Raw genomic sequence first — 24,844 nt, 5'->3', positions numbered from 1 at the left:
GGTCTTAGCATTCTTATGAGTCAGTCTCCTCATATGTGAAAGGAAGAACTGAAAACCATTCATCGCTGAGACAATCCCATGATTCTGGTCATTGCATGAGTGTTTTCAGTGGCCATGCGGTGTTGGCCAATTTTCCATATCCTTACCTATTAGATTGCATGATCTTGGCAGAAAGACTAGTAAATTCTCAGCAAATGTGTGTTGCTTGATTTTTAGCATCTTACGTATCTTTCTTATAGATCGTGATTGGGAACATTATTGTCTGCTCCCTTCCCCTAATTCCTTATAGGAGTTTTTTTCTTGTTCTTGAAAGAAAGGCAAACAGGAACATTCCCAATACACTGTCTCAGAATGTCTTTCAGGAACATTAAGTCTGTTTGTGTTTACCTCTTGAGGGCAGTTTTAGGAAAGAAAACATGAGACTGTTTGCTTAAATGGTATTCATGTCTCCAGTGTTACTCAGTACTCTAAAGTTACCCAGCCTCACCATTTATTTGCTAGAAAGGAATGGCGATGTCTCATCACAAAGAATCAAAGTGATAGCAGATTCAGTCATTAAGCGAGAAGCCCCATCTGAGTCGCAAGTGATTTTTATATATGTAAAGCCCAGAAGAGGCTGGTGTATAGGCAGTGTGTATCAGAACAAGAATCTGCAGTGGGAATTCATTAGGTCTGGAAGTAGCCCTGGATTCTGGGCCTTTAAATGCTACTTATTGAGTCTATGCTCATAATATTGCCAACATCCCACCATGGGCTCAGTGATTAAAAGAACAATGAGAATGACTCACATTTTGTTGGTGAGGTAAGACATAGATTTTTCTGTCCATCCAGGAGAGAAAATCCAGCCTAGGTGCAAATCAGGCTGCTACAAATTCAAGGTTTCTTTCTTCGTCTGGGTCCTCAGATCTTCCTGTGTATCTGTGTCATCTTTCCCTCCCAAGCTTTGGGGTAAACCAGTCCAGACCCTTGCCCTTTCCTTCTGTTTCCTTCTGTTCCTCACTCTCAGTGGAAGATTTTATCTCTAACTTCCTGGAGAGAATAAAGGGCCTTAACTCTCACATTCTCATCCATCCCATGCTGGCTTCTTTTGCTGCTGTTGAAATGCATGAAGATGTGTCCAAGGGTCAGATCTACTCCATGGCTTCAAAGTGTGTTGATCAGCCTGTCCCTCTAGAACAGTTCTAGATCCCTCTAGTGCTAGATCCCTCTGGAACAATGGATCTCAACCCTAGCTGTACATTGGAATGAGCTGGCCTGTTTTTGCAAAACTAATTCTCAGGCTCTACCTCTGGCCAATGAAGTTGGAGTCTCTGAGGGTGAAACTCAATGTATCAAGACGTAACAAAAACCTTTTTTTTAATGCTTATTTATTTTTGAGAGAGAAACAGAGCATGAGAAGGGGAGGGGCACTTAACCAACTCAGTTGGTTTCATAAACTACCCAACATTTGAATTCAATTAAGTGTTGAATTTTGATTAAAATAAGTATTAAAGAATTTTATATTAAGTAAAGTGTAAGATACTTCTTATTAAAATATTAAATGTATTTTATTGCATTAAATATGTTATATATTTGTTAAATACACATTAAACGTTAAATATATGACGTTTCTATTCTTAATATGATAACCATATCAAGGCGAAAGCTTCTAGAGAAAAAATTCATTCAAACCATTTCTTAAAAATTTTGGCCAGCTCTTATTTCCATTCAAATATAAATTTGCTTATTTTATTCTACATAGACAATAGAATAGTATTCAGCCTTAAAAAGGAATGAAGTGCTGATAACACGCTGTAACATTGCTGAAGCTTGAAAACAATGTGGTAAGTAAAAGAAACCAGCCATTAGCAGAATTACTGCATGATTCCATTGATATGAAATGCCCATCACAGATAAATCTATAGAGACAGAAAAGAGTGGTTGCCTAAAATGAGGGTGGAAAAAATGAGGGTAATGGGCAGTGATGGATGATGGGGACAGGGTTTCTGGGGGACGAAATGTTCTAAAATTGGAGTGATGAGTGAACCATCTTGTGAATGTACTAAAAAGCACTGAACTATAAACTTTTAATGGATGAATTGTACTGTTTGTGAATTATCTCAATAAAGCTGCTATAAAATTATATTAATGAAAGGAAATATGAATCACATTTTATCTTCATTCTACCTAAACTTCAAGTATAAAGGTTTGATAGAACCTCCGTGAGTGTGCAGAGACTCAAGGTATATTGCCATTATGAGCTCTTCCCGCAGTACTTACTAGACAATGGGTTTTAGAAGATGAGAGTGGAGAGATACCAATGTAAGGTTGGGTGATACACATGAAATAGACATTACCTTATAGTAGTAAAACTAAATGGTTGTCATAAATGGGATGATCATATAGGTACTTTGCCAGTATTGTCCAGTTTATATTTCTTTCCCTGACCTGGTGAAATGGTCCCTTAACTCTCAAAACCTTTCTGACTTAGTAAATTATATGAATTTCCTCAAATTATGGGAGGTGTTAGCATGTGTAAAGGCAACATGTTGTTAACAGTCCTGATATAACGTTAGTGATGGGGGGAAACTTCTGCTGAGTGAGTTCACAAAAAGTAAGATGAACCTAATAATTACCTTTGATGTGTTCCTGGAGGTAAAAGGATATTCCTTTAAATCAGATGCTGTGGTAGAGGAAGTTGTTAACTAATTTTAGACCAGGGATCTAATATAAAATTTATAAACGTTTAGGTCTTCTACCTCTCAAGGCCATCAGAAGTCCTTTGTCTTCCCTGCCCTGTGCCATACATTTCACCCCACATCGTTGTTGATCAAATTCAGATCTTGCTGTTTCAGTAGTTCTTTCCCACCCACTTTTTTTTTAAAGTTTATTTATTTTGAGAGAGAGACACACAGAGCACGAGCAGGGGAGGTACAGAGAAAGAGAATGAGAGAGAGAATCCCAAGTAGGCTCCACGCTATCAGTGCAGAGCCCAACATGGGGCTGGAACTCATGAACCATGAAATTGTGATCTGAGCTGAAATTAAGAATCACATGCCTAACCGACTGAGCCACCAGGCATCCCTCCCACCCACTCTTTTTTTTTTTTTTTTTTTTTTTTAAATTTTTTTTTTCAACGTTTTTTATTTATTTTTGGGACAGAGAGAGACAGAGCATGAACGGGGGAGGGGCAGAGAGAGAGGGAGACACAGAATCGGAAACAGGCTCCAGGCTCCGAGCCATCAGCCCAGAGCCGGACGCGGGGCTCAAACTCACGGACCGCGAGATCGTGACCTGGCTGAAGTCGGACGCTTAACCGACTGCGCCACCCAGGCGCCCCACTCCCACCCACTCTTACTTCATGATGTAGGGGATACATTGTCACCACGTTTTGTTGTAGGGGATTTCTGTTAGTTTTTGCTTAATTTATCCTATTTACTCTTTCTTTAGGGGTAATTCAGGGAGATTTAAAATCTGCACTGCAACCCTGTACCTGCTTCCAGATTGCCTCCAGAAACCACATCTCCCTCTTTCTTGGTTATTATTTTTTTTTCTTATTCAGCACACTCTACAGCAAATAACCAAGAAAGAGCTTGTGGGTGGTTTTGTTTTGTTTTATAATTTGAAGTCCTGATATATCTTTATTTTACAAAGACCTTTAGCTAGTTTGGCTAAGGAGGGCATTCTGGTTAAAAATTCATTTCCTTCATTTGTTTTATTTTTTAAATTCCAAGTATGACTGAAATCATAGGTATTTGTCTTTCTCTGACTTACTTATTTTACTTAGCATTATACTCTCAAGCTCCATCCATGTCCTTGCAAATGGCAAGATTTCATTCTTTTTTATGGCTGAGTAATATTCCATTACACACACACACACACACACACACACACACACACACACACACACACCTTCTTTATCCATTCATCTATTGATGGACCCTTGGGCTGCTCCCAAAATTTGGCTATTGTAAGTAATGCTGAAATAAACATAGGGGTGCATATGTCTCTTCAAATTAGTGTTCTCATATTTCTTGAGTAAATACCCAGTAGTAGAATTACTGGATTATATTTTGTTTCTATTTTTGATTTTTTGAGAAACTTCCATGCTGTTTTCCACAGTGGCTGCTGCACCAGTTTGCATTCCCACCATTAGTGTGGAGGGTTCCATTTTCTCTACATCCTTGCCAACACGTGTTGATTTTTGTGTTTTTGATTTTAGTTATTCTGACAGGTGTGAGGTGACACCTTAGTGTGGTTTTGAATTGCATTTCCCTGATGATGAGTGATGTTGAGCATCTTGTCATGTCTGTTGCATATCTGAATGTCTTCTTTGAAAAAATGTATATCCATGTCTTCTCCCCATTTTTTAATTGGATTGATTGATTTTTGGTGTTCAGTTGTAGGAGTTCTTTATATATTTGGACATTAACCCCTTATTAGATAATCGTTTGCAAATATCTTTTCCTATACACTAGGTTTCCTTTTCATTTTGTTGATGGTTGCCTTCACTGTCCAAAAGTTTTTTTAGTTTCTTGTAGTCCCAAGTGTTTATTTTAGCTTTTGTTGCCTTTGTCTAAGGAGGTGGATCCAAGAAAATATTACAAAGACTGATATCCAAGAGTTAACTATCTATGTTTCCTCCTAGGAAGTTTATGGCCTCAATTCTTAAATTTTGGTCTTTGTTCCATTTCAAATTTATTTTTGTGCATGCTGCAAGAAGGTGGTCTGTTTCGTTCTTTTCCATGTAGCTGTCCAATTTTCCCAACACCATGTGTTGAAGAGACTGTCCTTCACCCATAGTATGTTCTTACCTCCTTTGCTGTGGATTAATTGACCATAAAAGCATGACCATAAAATTGGCATAAAAGCATGGATTTATTTCTGGGATCTCTGTTCTGTCCTATTGATCTATGTATCTATTTTCATGTCAGTACTATAGTGTTTTGGTTACTGTAGCTTGGTGGAATTGTTTGAAATCTGGGAGCATTTCTTGTTGTTCCATATAAATTTGAGGATTATTTGTTCTAGTTCTGTGAAAATGCTATTGGTATTTTTGATAGGAATTGCATTGAATCTTTAGATTGTTTTGAGTAGCATGGATATTTGAACAATATTAATTCTTTTAATTCATGAGCATGGTGTATATTTTCATTTATTTTGTCATCTTTAATTTCTTTCATCAGTGTGTTAGAGTTTTCAGAGCTCAGGTCTTTTACTCCCTTGGTTAAATTTGTTCCTAGGTATTATATTGTTTTTGATGTTGTTATAAATGGGATTATTTTCTTAATTTCTCTTTCTGACAGTTGGTTATTAGTATACAGAAACAACAGATTTCTGTATGTTACTTTTGTATCCTCAACTTTAATTAATTTATTTATTAGCTCTAATAGATTTGTAATGAAATCTTTAGGCTTTTCTATGTATAGTATCATATTATCTACAAATATGGAAGTTTTATTTCTTCCTTACCAGTTTGGTTGCTTTTTATTTCTTTTTCTTGTCTGATTACTGTGGTTAGGACTTCTAGTACTGTGTTGTATAAAATTGGCAAGAGTGGGCATCCTTGTCCTCCTGATCTTAGAGGGAAAGTTTTCAGCTTAGCACATTGCATATGATGTTAGCTGTGGGTTTGTCATACATGGACTTTGTTATGTTGAGATATATTGCCTCTATACCAACTTTATTGAGAGTTTTTATCATAAATGGATGTTGAACTTTGTAATATGCTTTTTCTGCATTTTGCTAATGTGATACATATCATGTTAATTGATTTGTGGATGTTGAACCATCCTTGCATCCCCTCAAATAAATCCTGCTTAATCATGGTATATGATTCCTTAAGTGTATTGTTGAATTCAGTTTGCTAATATTCTGTTGGTGAGTTTTGCATCTGTGTTTATCAGGGAGATTGGCCTGTAATTTTTTTTTTTTTTTTTTTGGAGTGGCTGTTTTTGGTATCAGGGTAATTCTTTTCTCTGAAAATAACTTTGGAGGCATTTTTTCCTCTCAGTTTTTTGGAATAGTTTAAGTATAGGTTTTAACTCTTCTTTAAATGTTTGGTAGAATCCACTTGTGAGGCCATTTGGTCCTGGACCTATGTTTGTTGGGAGATTTTTGATTATCAGTTTAATTGCTATTGATTATTTATTTATTTATTTATTTTTCTATTTTTTTTTAATCTTTATTTTTGAGAGAGAGGGAGACAGCGTATGAGCAGGGGAGGAGTAGAGACAGAGGGAGACACAGAATCTGAAGCAGGCTCCAGACTCTGAGCTGTCAGCACAGAGCCTGACACGGGGCTCAAACTCATGAACTGTGAGATCATGACCTGAGCCGAAGTGAGACACTCAACCCACTGAGCCATGCAGGCACCCCTGATTATTTATTTAGATTCTCTGTTTCTTTCTGAATCAGTTTTGGAAGACTGTGTGTTTCCAGGAATTTATCCATTACTTCTAGTTTGTCCAGTGTGTTGGTATATAACGACTCATGTTAATCTCTTATAATTCTTTGTTTTTGTGTGGTGTCAGGAATTTCTCTTTCATTTCTGATCGATTTATATGAGTCTTCTTTGTTTTTCTTGATGAGTATGGCTAAATGATATCAATTTTGTTTCTTTTCAAAGAACTGGCTCTTGGTTCCATTGATCTTTTCTATTTATTTGAGTCCCTATTTTATTTATTTCCATTATGATCTTTATTATTATTTCCCTTCCACTAACTTTGGGTTCTGTTTGTTATTCTTTTTCTTATTCCTTTAGGTATAAAGTGAAAATGTTTATTTGATATTTTTCTTATTTCTTGAGGAAGGCCTGCATCATTATATAATTCCCTCTTAATAGTGCTTTTGCTATATCCCAAAGATTTTGAACTGTTGTGTTTCCACTTTCATTTTCTCCATCTTTTAAAAAAAATTTCCTCCTTGATTTCTTTGTTGACTTATTGATTATTCAGAGTGTTTTGTTTAGCATCCACATGTTGGCATTTTTCTAGGGTTTTTTTCCTTGTAATTAATTTCTAGTTTCATACTGTTGTGGTTGGAAAAAATTGCTTGACATGATTTCAGTGTTGTTTAATTTATTGAGACTTGTTTTGTGGCCTAATATGTGATGTATACTGCAAGTGTTCCATTTGTCTTTGAAAAGAATTTGTATTCTGCTGGATGGAATATTCTGTATATACCTGATCTAATATGCCATTCAAAGTCACTGTTTCCTTAAGGATTTTCTATGTGGATGATCTCTCCATTGATGTAAATGTGATTTTTAAACATCCCTGTATCATGATATTACTGTCAATTTCTTACTTTGTGTCTGTTAATATTTGCTTTATTTATTTAGATGCACCAAAGTTGGGTGCATAGGTATTCATAATTGTTAAATCTTCTTGGACTGATCTCTTTATCATGATGAAATGCCCTTCTCTGTCTTTTATTATGGTCTTTCTTCTAAAGTCCACTTTTTCTGATATAAGTATTATTACCAAGCTATTTTTTTATTTCAATTCACATGGAATATCTTTGTGTCTCCCTCCCTTTGAATTTGTATATGTCTATTGGTCTGAAGTGCATGTCTTATAGGTAGCATATAGATGGCTCTTGTTTTATGCATTCAGTCACCCCTATGTTTTTTTTTTTATTAGAGCAGTTAGTCAATTTGCATTTTTAAAAAATGTTTACTTATTTATTTGAGAGAATGTAAGCAGGGGAAGGGCAGAGAGAGAGGGAGAGAGAGAGAGAATCCCATGCAGGCTCCACACTGTCAGCATAGAGCCTGATGTGGGACTTGATCCCACAAACCCTGAGATCATGACCTGAGCCAAAATCAAGAGTCAGATGCTCAACCAACTGAGCCACCCAGGTGCCCCAGTCATTTTGCATTTTAAAGTAATTATTGATAGATATATACATATTGCCATTTTGTTAATTATTTCCTGGTTGTTTTTGTAGTTCTTCTCTGTGCTTCTCTTACTCTCTTTCCTTGTGAATGATGACTTTTTTAGTGTTATGTTTGGATTCCTTTCTTTTTATTTTTTGTGCATTTTATATAGGTTTTCAGTTTGTGGTTACCAATGCTGTTCATATATAACACTCTGTGTATGTAGCAGTCTGTTTTAAGTCAATGGTCACTTAAGTTTGAGCACATTCTAAAAGCACTACATTTTAACCCCCCCTCCAGGGTTTTATGTTTTTTGACCTCAAACTGTACATATTTTTATTTTGTATATTCCTTAACTACTTGTAGAAACAGTTGATTTTACTACTCTTGTCTTTTAAACTGTATAGTAGTTTTATAAGTAGTTAATCCACTACTTTTACAGTATGTTTGCTTTTACCAGTGAGATTTTTTTTTTTACGTAATTTTCTTCTAGTTAAGGCCTTTTTTTCCTGCTTAAAGAAGTCCCTTTAACATATCTTGTAAGGCCATTTAGTGGTGATGAACTCCTTTTACTTTTGTTTGTCTGAAAAACTTTTTATCTTTTCTTCAATATTGAATGATAACCCTGCCTAATAGAGTATTCTTGGTTGTAGATTTTTTCCTTTCAGGACTTTGAATATATCATGCGACTCTCTTCTGGCCTGTAAAGTTTCTGCTGAAAAATAAGCTGATGGTTTCATGGGGTTTTCATTGTACGTAACTGTTTTCTTTTCCCTTGCTGCTTTTAAAATTCTCTATAATTGGGGCACCTGGGTGGCTCAGTCAGTTAAGCATCCAACTTTGGCTCAGGTCATGATCTTGTGGTTCGTGAGTTTGAGCCCCAAATCGGACTCTGTGCTGACAGCTCAGAGCCTGGAGCCTGCTTTGGATTCTGTGTCTCCCTCTCTCTCTGCCCCTCCCCTGCTCACATTCTGTCTCTCTTGCTCTCAAAAATAAATAAACATTAAAAAAATAATAAAATTCTCTATCATTAATTTTTACCATTTTAATTATTATGTATCTTGGTTTAGACCTCCTTATGTTTATCTTGTTTGAAGCTCTCTGTTCTCCCTGGACCTGGATGTCTATTTCCTTCTTCAGGTAGGACAAGTTTTCAGCTATTGTTTCTTCAAAGAATTTTTTGCTTTCACCTCTTCCTTCTTCTTCTGGGAACCCTATAATGTGAATGTTAGTACAATTGTTATTCCAGGGATCCCTTAAACTATCCTCATTTTTAAAAATTCTTTTTATCTTTTTGCTGTTCATCCTGGCTGATTTCCACTATTTTGTCTTCCAGATCACTGATCTATCATTCTGCATCCTCTAATCTGCTGTTGAGTATTTCTAGTGTATTTTTCATTCGTTATTGTATTCTTCAGCTCTGACTGGTTATTTTCTTTATTTTCTATGTCTTTGATGAAGTTGTCACTGTGTCCACTCATTCTCCTGAGTTCAGTGAGACTTTTTATTACTTTGAACTCTTTATCAGGTAGATTGCTTATCTCTGTTTTGTTTTGTTCTTTTTCTGTTTGTCTTCTTTTTTCTTTTGGAACATATTCTTCCATCTCCTCATGTTGCCTGATTCTGCATTTGTTTCTATGTGTTAGGTAGGTCAGCTATGTCTCCTGGTCTTAAAGGAGTGGACTTAAGTAGAAAGTGCCTATGGGGCTCAGAGGAACAACTCACCCTGGTCACCAGAACTAGGTGCTTCGGGGGGGGGGGGTGTCCCTGTGTGGGTTGCCTATGCCCTTCTGTTGTAACTGGGCCATAACTGCTGAAGGTGCACTGCTGGGTGTGGCTGGCCCCTGGCCTGGCTGGCTGGTATGAGCAGCTGCCATATAAATGTACTTTTTATCCATGCCTGCTGACTCACTGGTGAGCAAGGCTCAGCCCTAGTGTGACTAGTTACAAGGTCTTGCTGTGACTGCTGGGGTGGTACTGCTTGCCTCCACCCCCAGGACAGGAGCCACTTTGGGAGAGGGGCTTCCAGTCCTGACTGAGTCCACCCACTGGGTGTGAGACATTGGGAGCCACTTTGGTAGAGTGGGGGTGTGACACATGCCAGTTTGGTCTGAGATTGCTGCCAGGTGTAGTGGGATAGAAGCTGGAGGTGTTTTGTCCCAGCCACTGGCTGGGTGTGTTGTGGTGTGGTGGGAGCTGCCTTGGAAGGGGTGCCAGTCTTGGCTGAGGCTGCCTGCTGGTTTTGGAGAGGGGAGGGGGGATGCCACCTTGGAAGGGTAGCTGCGGGGGTGGGTCCATGAGGAAGCCAGGATGATATGATGGTGCTGACAAGATGGATGGAGTGTCAGAACTGGTGACCACCTGTACTTCTTTCCTGGAGAAATTTCCTACAAATCCCTGCTCCTCTGGCACATACACTAAAAGTGGTCCATAAATTTCCTTCACATATGGCTCAGGTACTTTTCAAATGGCTGCCTCTCTGCTGGGTCCTGGAGTGAGTGAGCTTGTATGCAGGCCCTTTAAGAGCAGAATCCTGGCTTCCTAGAAGACTCTGGCTCTCCTGGACTTAAGCCTCATTGATTTTCATAAGCCCCTGGAATTAGCCCTGCTGATTTTCAAAGCCAGGCATTATGAAGTCTTGTCTTCCCCGTGCAGGCCCCTGTGGTGGTGGTGGTGGTGGTGGTGGGTCTCCCTGGTGTGGAGCTTAAAGCCCTTGCTTCTCAGGGAAGACCTCCATGCCTGCAATATCCCTCCTACTCGTGTGTCATCAGCCCAGGGGTATGGGTTCTAATCAGACCTCATCTGTGCTCCTGCTACCCTTCTTCATGTGGGGTTCTCTTTATGTCTTTAGCTGTGGAAGAGCTGTCGTGCCAGTGTTCGGGTCATTGTCAGAGAGGCACTCTGTATGCAGTGGTAGCTTTGGTGTGTCCGTGGGAAGAGGTGAGCTCAGAATCACCTGCCATCTTGATGGGGCTATCCGTAAGAGTTTCTTTTACAGATGCTCATCTATTTCCTGAGAATATTTTTTCCTCTCATTTTTTAGCCTTTTCATTGTTTGGAATTGGGGCTTGACTTGCTTTTTATCTTCCTCATTGTCCACATTTAGCTTTCAGCATTCTCTAATCATTTATACTTAGTGATCTGCTTCCTGACTTGTAAATATCGATTAGCATTTCTTATTTCATTTCTTATGTGCTTCAGTTCTTCACCAGCATTCTTTGATTTTGCAGAACTTGGGATTTTTACTTGGTTACCATCTTCTCAGTTCAGCATTAAGAGACTTGGAAGGGGAGATGCATTTAGTCTCCCCCCTTCCTTGGTAGCTCACTGGTACGGCCACCATCCGAGGTAGCTTTCTTTATTCCCATTATCTAGCTAAGAAATAAAGGTACGGTAAGTTGCTTAAGACAGTATAAGTAAGAATTTCTACCATACAGAGTGAGCCTGGGTTTGAAGCTCTTGTCCTTCATACAAACTGATTTCCAAGAAGTAGTTCAAACTGATAGCTTCCAACAAGACCTCTGGCCCCTACAATACAAACATTTACTGAGTGCTTCCCCAGACCCTGTGCTAAATGCTTCAAATAACATGATCTGATTTCATCTTCAAAAGAACCCCATGAGAGAGTTACTATTTCTCTCCCCAGTTCACAGGTGTGAAAGTTGAGCCATAGAAAGCTCCCCATTTGGGAGTCAGACACTCTCTTTCGAAGAATGTATAATTAAGAAGGATTAATGGCACCCAAATCATCAGTTGTAATTTGGACCAGGTAGAGCCTTGGCTTGAGAACTTTGAGTCTTCTAACACCTAAAAAATAAATAAAGAAATAAAAGAAATAAAAGAAAACCTTTCTCTGAGGGAAAAATTTGAAAGCAACCTCCGTGTCATTCAAAAGGAGTAAAATCAGTGAAGTCGTCAATGCCTAACTTTTATGTTACAGCCTCATGGTTTTGGTAACAAGAAACAGATGGTATCATCAGTTCCAAGTGAATAATGAGATGCTATCTCTCATATTATTCATTTGGAACCAAGATCAGAGGAAAGGTTTACTTATCACCTCCACATAGCCAAGGGCTTAGGAAAGAGTAGAAATGTGCTGGTTTGGTGACAGAAAGATTTTGCTTTGCCAAGAGTGTAACTTGGATAGACTTAATGAAATATTTCCATTTTTCAAAAGGGTTCGGTTCACAGTTTGTCTTTGTATTGTATAGGAAGCCAGCGTGATAGCAATCATTTAAGATTTTATTCCTGCTAGAGTATAGGCTTGTCAGCTGTAACCAGGATCCAAGGCTCAGGATGGAAACTCTAATCACTTTTTATCCTCTCTGCCACAGTGAATAAGAACAAAATTTCTAAAGGGTGATTTTAAAGGGGAAGATGTACTTTATATTCAGCTGGGAGAAAGAAACCAGTAGCTAGATAGAGAAGAGCAAAGGAGAGTTACTTTTCTTCACTGTGACACATAGTCCTTAGGCTCAGTAACATAAAACCCTTTCAGCATGATTATGGGCTGAGACTCTGGCTGGGAAGGGACCACACTGTCTCCAGGATTTGAAAAATAGTCAAGTGCAGTCACTGGAGTTAAATCCATAAATCAGATTAGGACCCAAGACACAAAAGTGTGACAAGCCAGACCTTTCCCTTTGCATTCTTTCCTTGAGCCATGTTCTCTGCATGTCACAAGTTTCACCATGGGTTTCTGTACCCGTTAGTTCCCCGACCCACTATCTGGGAGGAGATGGGAAGACAACAATGGATTGCTATTTTATCTCCAACTAAAAGTCAGCTGTAGCCTTCACATTGTTGGCAAACAGCTCTGCAAATAATTTTAGCTCTTTTGCACTTTTATCTTAAGAAGTGGATATAAATTGGGGCACCTGGCTGGTTCAGTCAGTTAAGCGTCCAACTTTGTCTCAGGTCATGATCTCATAGTCCGTGAGTTCAAGCCCCACGTCAGACTCTGTGCTGACAGCTTGGAGCCTGGAGCCTGCTTCAGATTCTGTGTCTCCCTCTCTCTCTGTCTCCCCCACCCCCTGCTTGCACTCTGTATCTCTCTCTCAAAAATAAATAAACATTAAAAAATTTTTTTAAAGAAGTAGATATAAATTTTCCCTGGAACATTTCTGTCTGGGCCCAAACTTTTCAGCAGTTTTTAGCACCCAGAATAAGATCAAGAAACAAGTAAGTTGTGGGGCTTCACCACCTAGAATTGGGAGGATTTTTATGAATTAACCTGCTACCCAAATGATACTCAGGGACACATGTAGCATTTCATTCTTTTTTTTTTTTTATTGGGGTATAACTGATATATAGCTTGTAATACTTCCAGGTGTAAAACATAATGAAATTCTAATGTAGAACTCAGTCATTGTGTTGAAAAGCACATTATTTGGTTTGATGCATTTACTTTCACTGGGATTCTCCTATCTGTGGTTTTCAAATATCCTTGATTCAGTGACTCACTTTCTTTCAACCAGTAACTTCTTATTTCTCTCTTCAGCCTGCCATTACTATACCAAGAAAAGAAAAGTACTTTGAAATTGCAGCAATATGAGAAAAAAATGAAAAAGAGAAAGTAATTTGTTTGGGTTTACTTAGGTTTGATCTAAGGAAGGAGGCTGCCCTTATATATACGGTTTGTGGGTCAGGCTAACAAAGAAGATAATTGATCACTAGCATAGGCCTCTATAATCAGTGACAATTAAAAATATTCAAATGATTGTATTCCATTATGAACACTTGGGGAAAACTTGGGCTGGTGGATCTCCATGTCTCTACAGCCAATGTCTATGGACTTCTTAGGACAGGGTATCTCAAAGTGTGGTCTTAGGGCCATGTGAATCTGAATCTTGTGAGTTTTTATGTAAAAGATTACTTTCTGAGCTTCACTACAGATTTTTAAAAAATAAAATCACTGGGATGGTAGGGGTGTCTGGCTGGCTCAGTCCGTAGAGCATACAACTCTTGATCTTGGGGTGATGAGTTCAAGCCCCATGTTGGATGTAGAGTTTCCTTAAAACATAAATAAAATCTTAAAAACAACAACAACAACACTGGGATGGTATCAAGATGTAGAGAAAGCATTTGACAAAATCTAACACAATAAAGCTTTCAGTAAACTAGGAATAGAGGGAAACTGTCAACTTGATAAATTATATCTACAAAAATCTACAGCCAGCATCCTACCTCATGGTGAGAAACTAGAATTTTTCCCATTAAGATCAAGAACAAGGCTAGGATGTCCTCTGTCACTACTGCTTTTCACCATCATACTTAAAGTCTAAGTTAACACAATACGAAAAGAACATGAAAGTATACAGGCTGGTGAGGAAGAAATAAAACTGCCTTTGTTCACAGATGATGTGATCGTTAAGTAGAAAATCTGAAAGAATTGCATTTAAAACACAATACCATATACATTAGCACTCCCCTGATTGAATACTTAGATATAAATTTAACAAAATATATACATAAGAAATATGAACAAGACTACAAAACTGATGAAATCCAAGTGAATAGACTGTGGTATATACAATGGAATATTATTTGGCACTGAAAAAAAAACCTGAGCTAGCAAGCCATGGAAAGATGTGGAGGAAATTTACATGCATATTACTAAGTGAAAGAAGCCGGTCTGAGAAGGCTACGTGCTGTTTGATTCTAACTGTATCACATTGTTTAAAAAAGATAAAACAATGGTGATAGTAAAAACATTACTGGTTGCCAGGGGCTACAGGATAAATAGGCAGAGTACAAGGGATTTTCAGGACAGTGTAACTACTCTGTATGATTACATAATGGTGGACACATGTCATTATACATTTGTCTTAACCCATAGAATGTACAACAGTGAGAGTGAACTCTATGTGGGGCGCCTGGGTGGCTCAGTTGGTTAAGTGCGTGACTTCAGCTCAGGTCATAATCTCATGGTTCTTGGGTTCGAGCCCTGTGTTGGGCTCTATGATGACAGCTCGGAGCCTGGAACCTCCTTTGGATTCTGTGTCTCCCTCTCTCTCTGTCCCTACCCCACTCATTCTCTCTCTCTGTCTCTCAAAAATAAACAGTAAAAAATTAAAAAAAGAAAAAGAGTGAACTTGGGGCACCTGGGTGGCTCAGTCAGTTAAGCGTCCAACTTCAGCTCAGGTCATGATCTCACAGCTTGTGAATTTTAGCCCCGTGTCAGGCTCTATGCTGACAGCTCAGAGCCTGGAGCCTGTTTTGGATTCTGTGTCTCCCTCTCTCTCTGCCCCTCCCCCACCTATGCTTGGTGTCTCTCTCTCTCTCTCTCTCTCTCTCTCTCAAAAATAAATAAACATTAAAAAAAAAAAAGAATGAACTCTATGTTACCATGAGTAAACTATGGTCTTTGGGAAATAGTGATGTGTCTATGTAGATTCATCACGTGGTAATAAAAGTTTTGTGGGGGATGTTGAGATTGGGGGAGGCTATGGATGTGTGGGGGCAGGTGGTACATGGGAAATCTCTGTCTTCCATTCAGTTTTGCTGTGAACCTAAAATGGCTCTTGAAAATAAAATCTATTTTTAAAAATCAAGGGGGAAAAAAGCCTGGATGGTATCTGATGATAGATCATATCAGGGATCAGGAAACTTTCTTCTGTAAAGGGCCAAATTATAAATATTTTAGGCTTTATGGGCCTCGTATGGTTTCTGTTGTACACTTCTTTAAAAATGTGAAAATAATTTTTAGCTGACGGACCTGAAAAAAAAAACAGGTAGCCAGTAAGATTAGACCCATGAGTTATAGTTTGCTGATCTCTGGACTGTGTAATTAGAAACATTGATCTTGCAAAAAAAAAGTTCTGAATGTTAACCTCACAAATCAAACCTATAAAATATTTTCGCACAGCACCTGGTTTAGCAAATAATGCATTAGAAAGGTATATTTCAATCTGATTAAAACCCTATTGTTAATTGATGCACTGACCATCTCCCTCAACACGCCTGGTTGTAGCAATGCTGGTCAAAATGTTTTAAAATATGTATTTAAAGTATATAGATGCTATATCACTTATGGAGGTGCGCAGAAGTAATGAAAAATCTCACCCAAGAAGAGGGAAATAAAACTTCATGAAAAGTGGCCAGTAAACTCCGTAAGCATGTGAATTGTCATTCAAAGAAATACAAATACTAAGGCAGTCTTCCAAAATGAATTTTTGAAATAAGTCGTTTTGAAATTCTAAAAAGATACAGGAATAAGTAATATTCGTAAGAGAAGAAAAAGAAATTGTGAGATACAAAGACAGGATGTGTCTCAAGAACAGGGAAAACATAAAAAAACCAATTAGGAATCCGAGGATTGAAAATTATGGTCATTTAAAAAAATTATTTATTTATTTTGCATGGGGGAAGGAGAGGGGATGGGAAGAGAAAGAATCCCAAGTATGTGCCTTGCTGTTAGTGCAGAGACTGATACAGGGCTTAATCCCACAAACCCTGAAATCATGACCTGAGCTGAAATCAAGAGCCAGATGCTTAACCAACTGAGCCACCCAGGCACCCCCAAAATTATGGTCATTTTTACAGTAGCAAGGGAAGGGACATCTGGGTGGCTCAGTTGGTTAAGCATTGGACTGCAGCACAGGTCATGACCTCATGGCTCATGAGTTTGAGCCCTGTGCCAGGCTCTGTGCTGACAGCTCGGAGCCTGGAGCCTGATTTGGATTCTGTGCCTCCTTCTCTCTCTGCCCCTCCCCTGCTCACACTCTGTCTCTCTCTAAAATAAATAAACATTAAAAAAAATTAACAAGTGGATATAACTAAAGAGATAATTAATGTATTGGAAGACCTGAAACAAAACACTGAGACTTGTTTTTTTCAGTGACATTAAAGACCCAGATGAGAAGATAGAGAATTTTGTTCCAACATATGCCTAATACATATTCTAAAAATAAGAGCTATAATGAGAGATTATCTTCCAAATTGAAGAAAGACATAGATCCTCAGATGGACAATGACCCAAGTGGTGAATATAAGAAATAAAAATTCAGTCCTTTATACAATATGGTGATACTGATAATGCATGCTAGAAGGCAATGGATGCATACCCTATATGACACTTCTGTGTAACACAGAACATGGAGCCCTCTGGCGGACGCTGTCCTTCAGTTTCAGGACTTGGGTTGAGGGGCCCATGGCCTAATTTTCAGCCTCCACTTCTGTTAGCCATATTCCTTTGTATACGGCAGTAATGTCAGAACTCTACATGGTGAAAAATGAGAGAATCTAAATAGTAATTGTTCTATAGATTTTCTGCAATGTAGCAACAAGTATGCTGACTGTAGATTTTTTCCCTGTCTTTTTAAGTGATAATGCATGCTAGAAAGCAATGGAATAAAATCTTTAAATACTGAGGAGAAAGTACTTATGCTAAATGAGGCTCTGTGCAGCATGAAATTATCATAGTAGAGTAAGGATGAAAGAAAGTCGGGGGCAAAATCTAATAGAATTTACTTCTTACAGATTCTTGCTGAGAGAATTACAAAAGCATGGGCTCCAGCAAGAGGAAAAGTGAATCCAAGGAATGGAGTGGGATATAAACAATAGCGGTGAGTAAAAGTTATAGTAAAATATGTGGTTTTTTTCCGAACATAAAACATGGTGATTTGATTGAAAAAAATGTTAAAAATTAGGTCAGCTACATTTACTTCAATTGGACTCTCCCCTTTGCCTGTGGCTTCAACATTTTCAACCATTAGCTTTTTCAACCATTAGCTTTTTCAACCATTAGCTGCTCATTCCTGTCACTAGCTGACCGCCACTATGCTAAGAAAAGATAAACAGTTGGAATATTGATAACTTGAGGAAAAAAACCCGAGAAAGTAACTTTTCATTTATCTTTGTAACCCCTGAGAAAGCTCATTCAGTGCTTTGAAAAGTTGCTACTGTGAAGAAGGTGCTCAAAAATATTTCTTGAGTGAATAAATATGTTTTTATTTTAACGTTACGGATAGTTTCCTTTGAAAGGTGGCACTTTGGTGTGGGATTAAGTATCAGCACAGAGAATTACATCCTTGGTTTGTTTTGACCAGAACACTGTGATAAAGATGAATCTATAATTAAAAACAAATTTCAATGTCAACCTTTTAAAGAACTTAACGGCAAGCGTCAATGAATACTTTTTGGGGAGATGGTCTTCTGTGGGATTCCCTTTTTGGTCCTTGAATACATTGATATTAAGTTACAAAATACTTTCTGGTTTTATCTGGAGTATAACAAAAATGGTTCTTGGTTGAAAAGGAGAAACATGTCTTTGAAGATAAAGTTCTTAAGGAGGTACTACTCTTTCTGGGTATGTCACCTGGTTATTTTTATATGTAGCAGATAGACACAAGCTTCTCACCTTCCCTTGCTCAGTCTAGAAGCAATTTCTGAGTCCAGACTGCACTCACTGCCCTATTATTTATTTAGGGCAATCTCAAACATTGCTTGCCAGCGCCATCCTGGTGGTAAAATCCTCACATTGGCAAACTAAGGGTAATTCTCTTACACTTCTGCCCCCCACCTAGCTTGCCAGCACAGTTGGGTACATTTAAGGCACTGGCAGTAATAGTCAAGGTCCTTGGCTTAATTTTCTGATTACGGTCATCCCCCCCCTTATCTGCAGGGGTATGTTACAAGACCCCCAGTGGGTGCCAGAAACAGCAGACAGCACCAAACCCTACATATACAATGTTTTTCCTATATATACATACCTATGATAAAGATTAATTCATAAATTAGGCATAGGGAGACATGAAGAAGAAAACTAGCACAAATTTCTTTTTCCCTCGCCATTCCATGGAGAGAAGATTCACTCTTAACTGCAACATGTGATATTTTTTTCTTAAGTTCAGAACTTTCCCCTTTTCCCTTAAAGGAAGCACTTTATGGCTTTTCTTTGGCATATCAAATTGCTAATATGACTACTCTTGTACTCTGGGCCGATTATTAAGTAAAATGAGGATTAATTAAACACCAGCACTGCATACTGCGACAGTCGATCTGATAGCCGAGATGTTAGCTAATCACGACTAAGGGATCGATAGCGTCTCCAGCATGGATATACCGGACAAAGGGATGATTCACATCTAGGGCAGGACAGAGCAGGCTGGTGTAAGATTTTATTGCACTACTCAGAATGGCTCTGATGTGAAATTTACAACTTTTCTCTTTCTGGAAATTTTCATTTAATATTTGCAGATCGTGGTTGACTATGGGTAACAGAAACCACAGAAAGCAAAACCGTGGATAAAAGGGAGCTATTGTACCTTAGAGAGGCATGACTCAGGTCCATTTCTCATGGCTGCTGAGTCCGAGTGAGACATTTTTCAAAGCCAGACTTTTTGTAAAGCAGGTAGTTCTGGTCTCAAAATAGGTGTTTATTTGTTACTTCCTGCCAAGTCCCTTATCAAGAAGTCCCAGTCTTGTGCATGTTGTGTTACTGCTTCATCTGGAGTTTGTGATTCTGAAACTAGTGATGTGGCTTTTTGTTGAGAGTGAGCTGTCACAGGGAGTCTGTATTTGAACTAAGATATTTAATCCCTTAGGGTAGGGTGATGAATGCCAGGGCTTATAATCCAAAACCAGAGATCTAACTCATTCTTTTAAACAGCTGTATAATGTTTTGGGGTGCCTGGGTGACTCAGTCGGTTGAACATCTGACTTCGGCTCAGGTCACGATCTCACGGTTTGTGAGTTTGAGTCCCGTGTCAGGCTTTGTGCTGACAGCTCAGAGCCTGGAGCCTGCTTTGGACTCTGTGTCCCCCCGCTGTCTCTGCTCTTACCCCACTCACTCTCTGTCTCTCTCTCCTTCAAAAATAAATAAAAACATTAAAATTTTAAAAAATTTTTTAATGTTTTTATTTATTTTTGAGGCAGAGAGAGACAGAGCATGAGCAGGGGAGGGACAGAGAGGGGGAGACACAGAATCCAAAGCGGTCTCCAGGCTCTGAGCTGTCAGCACCGAGTCCGATGCGGGGCTTGAACTCACGGAGTGTGAGATCATGACCTGAGCCAAAGTCGAACTCTCAACCAACTGAGCCACCCAGGCGCCCCTATTAAAAACATTTTTTTTTAAACAGCTGTATAATCTTTCATGGTGGCTGGTACTTACTAAGATGATGCCTATTTTGTTGTTGCTACTGTTAATAATAGACATTCTTGAACAACTCTTCTTGTGTAAAGGAAGAAGCCAAGTCAAATCACAGGTGGGTATCTAGTTGCTGCAGACACTACTGAATTTCTTTCCCTTTAACCTGTTCGTTTCCCTGATCACTCAATCCAAAACATTTCTTATTGCTCTTTGACAGTTTTGTTTTATTGTTTTGTTTCCCTGGTATTTTACTCAATTTACCTCTCGAACGCAGGGCTGTTTAGGCAGAGACTTTGTCCAGCTTGCGATATGCCCAACGGTTATAGCAGTCAATAAGTTTTTGAATGAGGGTTGCCTGGGTGGCTCAGTCAGTTAAGCATCTGACTCTTGGTTTTGGCTTAGGTCATGATCCCAAGGTTGAAGGATCTACTCCCACCTCGGGCTTTGCACGGACAGCATGGAGCCTGCTTGGGATTCTTTCTCTTTGCCTTTATCTCTGCCTCTCTCTCTGCCTCTCCTCAGCTGTCTCTCTCTCTCTCTCAAAATAAATAAAAAAATACATGCATTTACTAAGTTACTGAATGAATATATGCATGCATGCAAGTGTGAATGAGAAACGTACAGTATCTTCCTACCTCCTTGGTTTTGTTTCTGCTGTTCCCTCTGCTAAAAATGTTGTTCCCTCTCAAACTGTGTGTAACCTTCAAGACCCATTTACTCCTAATCCATGAAGCATTCCTGCACCCTCTTCCTGTCAGAGACAATGTTCTCATTCCCTCCTGCCTCCAGGGGGCTCTGTACTACAGTCCTCTGCTGGTACCTCCTTCCGGCTTCCACCATAACAACATCATGAGTTGTCCACCCAGCTGTGTTCCCAGTAGACTGCAGACTCCTTGAGGGGAGAGCCCATGGCCATTCCTCTTTTTGTCCTCCAGAACACACAGATCATTGTGCCTTGCACTTGACAGAGTTTTTCATTGAATTAGAAAATTTACCCTATGTACCTTCATACTTTCAGTAGCAGGCTTAGTAGAAAAAAAGAGAAATTTGGAACCCTTAAGGACCTCAGGGTTCTTTGTCCGTGTAGAAACAAACACAAGGCGGGTAGTGTTTATTGCAAGCCTGGGCATGGGGGAGACAGCCTTAGGAAGAGGGATACCCAGTTGCTGCTTGAGCTGTAGCCAGTGAACGTCTCAAAGAGTCTGAGGCTGGGAAGACGTAACTTCTAAGAAAGTGGGTGCACAGGTGCATTTGACAGAGCCTGCTGCTTCCTACCTTGTGTTTCATTTGCAAGTTAAGTGTCCACCCCTGGGTGTGGTTGTTAGCATTACAATGAGAGGGGAAGTTAGTGATAGGTCAGACATGGGGTTCACTGTGGCTCTGACTGGTCTGGACTGGTCTTTGCAGGAACAAGGCTGGTTATAAACTGGGCTCTGAAGCTTGTTTCAGTCTTGTGGCTTCTGGCTCCCTGGTTGTGTGAAGCACCTGCCAGGTGGGCTAGAGAAATGGGTTATCGGAGGGGGCCTGATGTTTTCTTCAAATTTCTATTCTGTCAAAGAAGTGCCTCAGAAAAGAAAACTACAGGCGGGCAGGCAGATATTCAAGGAACTTTCCTTTTGAAATAGTTTGAATTTTTAAGATGAGGGCCTAGGGCAACCTCATGCCAAGATAAGCATTTCTAGGCAGGCCCCTCAGAATCCTTATCTGTCTCAGAACCCGGGGAAAAAACCTACACAAACCTATGAAACCTAGTTCTTTCCACTCTGGGCTGTATGATAGTGTTTTTGAATGAACTTCCACATACCTTTCTCCTCTTGCGTAAATGAGGATTAGAATTCCTAACCTGCAAGGTTGCAGTGGCTCTTAAACATAAAACATGTACAAGTGAAGGGCGCCTGGATGGCTCAGTCGGTTAAGTGTCTGACTCTTAATCTTGGCTCAGATCATGATCTCACTGTGGGATCTAGCCCTGCCTTGGGCTCTGCACTGTCAGCTCGGGATATTTTCCCTCTCTCTCTCTCTCTCTCTCTCTGCCTCTCCCCTGCTAGGGCTTTCTCTCTCTCTTTCTCTCAAAATACATAAATAAACATTTAAAGCAAGCAAACAAAAAAAAACATGTGCAGGTGAGGTACCTGTGAAAAGTATGTATGAAGCCTAGTTCTTGAAACATAGTAGATGGGCATTTGGTGATTCATTCATTCATTCAGTAGACATTTGAGTGGATACAGTGTGCCAGACACTGAGGAGGAGGATGATGATGGTGATGATGATGATGATGATGATGATGATGATGATGGAGGAAGAGGAGGAAGTAATGGAGGAAGAGGAAGGGAGGGAGGAAGGGAGGAAGGGGAGGGGGAAGAGGAAGAGGTCACAAGCCTTTGTAGAATTCCCATTGATACATGCTTGTAATGTGGGGAAGGATAAAAAACAAGGAAATACATTAAAATTTTTTTTTAACATTTATTAATTTTTGAGAGAAAGAGACAGAGCATGAGCTGAGGAGGGGAGGAGAGAGAGGGAGACACAGAATCCAAAGCAGGCTCCAGGCTCTGAGCTGTCAGCACAGAACCTGACTTGGGGCTCGAACCTGTGAGCAGTGAGATGATGACCTGAGCCAAAGTTGGATGTTTGACTGAGCCACCCAGGTGCCCCAAAAATACATTTTTATTTAAGTAATTAAGAGGTTTGAAGTTCAGATATACACTGTGTTGGAACAATAGAGTTCCAGTCTTGAGATGTCCTTTCAGAAGCTTCTTTAAAATCAAGTTCTGTTTCACTGAAAAATGAATAAACACAGAGCCCCTTCTCCTTATAAGTGTCAAAATAAGGAACATGTCAGAATAAGGAACAAAATAAGGAATTACTTTTCAGGTTCTGTTGGGTGATGGAAACTATACTTCTATATAGTTTATTAGCATTGGAGTATGAGAGAAAATCTTGAATATTGCATTTACCAAAATAATAAAAGTAAGTTTAGTGACAGCATTTCAACTTTTAAAAATGTTCTCAAGCAAAGAAACTTAAAAGGCAGTCAGCTCAAAATGTATAACATGTAACCCTATCTCATTCTTTGAAATAAAATCCTGATATTGTATTATTCTACTTCTGGCAGAAGTCCTGGTAACTGTCAACAATTAGAAAAAGTTTATTTTATTATTATTTTTTTAAATCAAAACACAGATCAAATAGCAGTATAATGCCTGGAATTTATATTTAGATAATTTCCTTTATGTTACTCCATTTCTGTATGTCAATGGAGCTTTCTTACTCAACTCCTTACTTGGAAATTACACATTCATGATTTTCCACCCTGTACTTTCTTCATTATTTTATTTGGGGTTCAGAAAGTGCAGAATGTTGTCAGTCATACACAAGGAAAAAAAAATGACTTTTGGGTTTATATGATTGATGTAAAATTCATATTATAGCTTTCATTTTTTTACACATAAAATTTGTCACTTAGGGATCTCTTTACAAATGTTAGGATTTTTTACTGTCAAACACAAAAGACAGTAACAGCAATAAATTATCGGTGTCATGGCATGTTAACCTAATATTTACATGTTAAAAAATTAAAATATATTTTTATTTTTTTAATAATGTTAAAAAGAGAGAGAGAGAGAACAATCAGGAGAGGGGCAGAGAGAGGGAGAGAGAGAGAGAATCCCAAGCAGGCTCTGCACAGCACAGAGCCCAATGTGGGGCTGGAACCACGAACTGTGAGATCACGACCTGAGCTAAAACTAAGAGTGGGAGGCTTAACCTGCTGAGCTACCCAGGTACCCCTAGAATACATTTTCTGAAAATAACAATAAAATAGAATAGTTCAAAGAGAAAATAATTAGATTTTCTTGATTATTTAAATCACTGCATTGAGTATTGAATTAGTTAATTAAATAATAGAAAAAGTCAAGCTTTAAAAATAAATGATTGGGGAGCCTGGGCAGGTCAGTTGGTTGGGTGACCAACTTCAGCTCAGGTCACAATCTCATAGTCCATGGGTTTGAGCCCCACGTCGGGCTCTGTGCTGACAGCTCAGAGCCTGGAGCCTAATTCAGATTCTGTGTCTCCCTCTCTCTCTTCCCCTCCCATGTTCATACTCTGTCTCTCAAAAATAAAAACATAAAAAAAATATTTTTTTAAATAGATGATTTCTCTAGAAATGAAAACAGATTTACTGATCCTTTCTTAGAACTTGAGATGAAAATATTTTCCATTGTGTTACTCAGTGCTCATTTTCATAGAATTCACACGATGGTGATGGCTTCTTTGTAGAATTTTGATTCCTGGAAAATGTGAACCACTAGCTTGTTTTCTTTACCATCTCTTAAGATTTCTGCAATAACCTTTTCCATTTTCTTCTTTTGATTTTGTTATTTAGGAGCTCGTGACTTAGTATTCAAACACTGCAGGTACATTTCTGCTGGCATAGTTACCTCCCCCCTTTCCCTATAAGTCCCTGCTGTACATCTTTATCTTTACCACCTCCTACACTCTTGTGTTTCACCTGCAAGTTCTTAGAGTTGTTTCAAGTCTTTTGAATTTAGAAAAGGCTTTTCCTTAATTCTATTGGCTGTTAATTGATGTAGTGAATGGGGATGTGGAGGCATCAGTTAAATATATAAATTTTTTTTAAGCAAAGCAAAATAACCTTGTTTTGTTCAGATTTAGTTAGCAGAAGAAGTCTAATTACTATTATGGTACTAGTGGAAAAGAAGCAGTTGGACCCTTGAAACATGGGGCCATCTGAGGCAGAGGGAACAGGGAAAGAAGACCCATTTAGAGCCAGAAACAAGGGTAGAGGTTGAAAAAAAGATGGAACCGGGGCACCTGGGTGGCTCAGTCAGTTAAAGTTGCAACTTCAGCTCAGGTCATGATCTCAAGGTTAGTGA

General features: G+C 38.9%; 1 protein-coding gene across 1 annotated transcript in view; it reads left to right on the top strand.

The window, feature by feature from the left end:
* The window catches only part of KCNN2 (potassium calcium-activated channel subfamily N member 2), a 464,601-nt gene that overhangs the window by 163,228 nt on the left and 276,529 nt on the right, over positions 1-24,844 (top strand). The window contains exon 2 of the mRNA XM_078451764.2: positions 17,339-17,424. The gene's annotated coding sequence lies outside the window, so the exon portion shown is untranslated. The remainder of the gene's footprint in view (positions 1-17,338; positions 17,425-24,844) is intronic.

This window comes from Panthera onca, chromosome A1, assembly GCF_046562875.1.
Source record: "Panthera onca isolate mPanOnc1 chromosome A1, mPanOnc1 haplotype 2, whole genome shotgun sequence".
NCBI lineage: Eukaryota > Metazoa > Chordata > Mammalia > Carnivora > Felidae > Panthera > Panthera onca.
The sequence above is the reverse complement of the archived record's forward strand: the minus strand, read 5'-3'. Positions and strand labels throughout refer to the sequence as shown.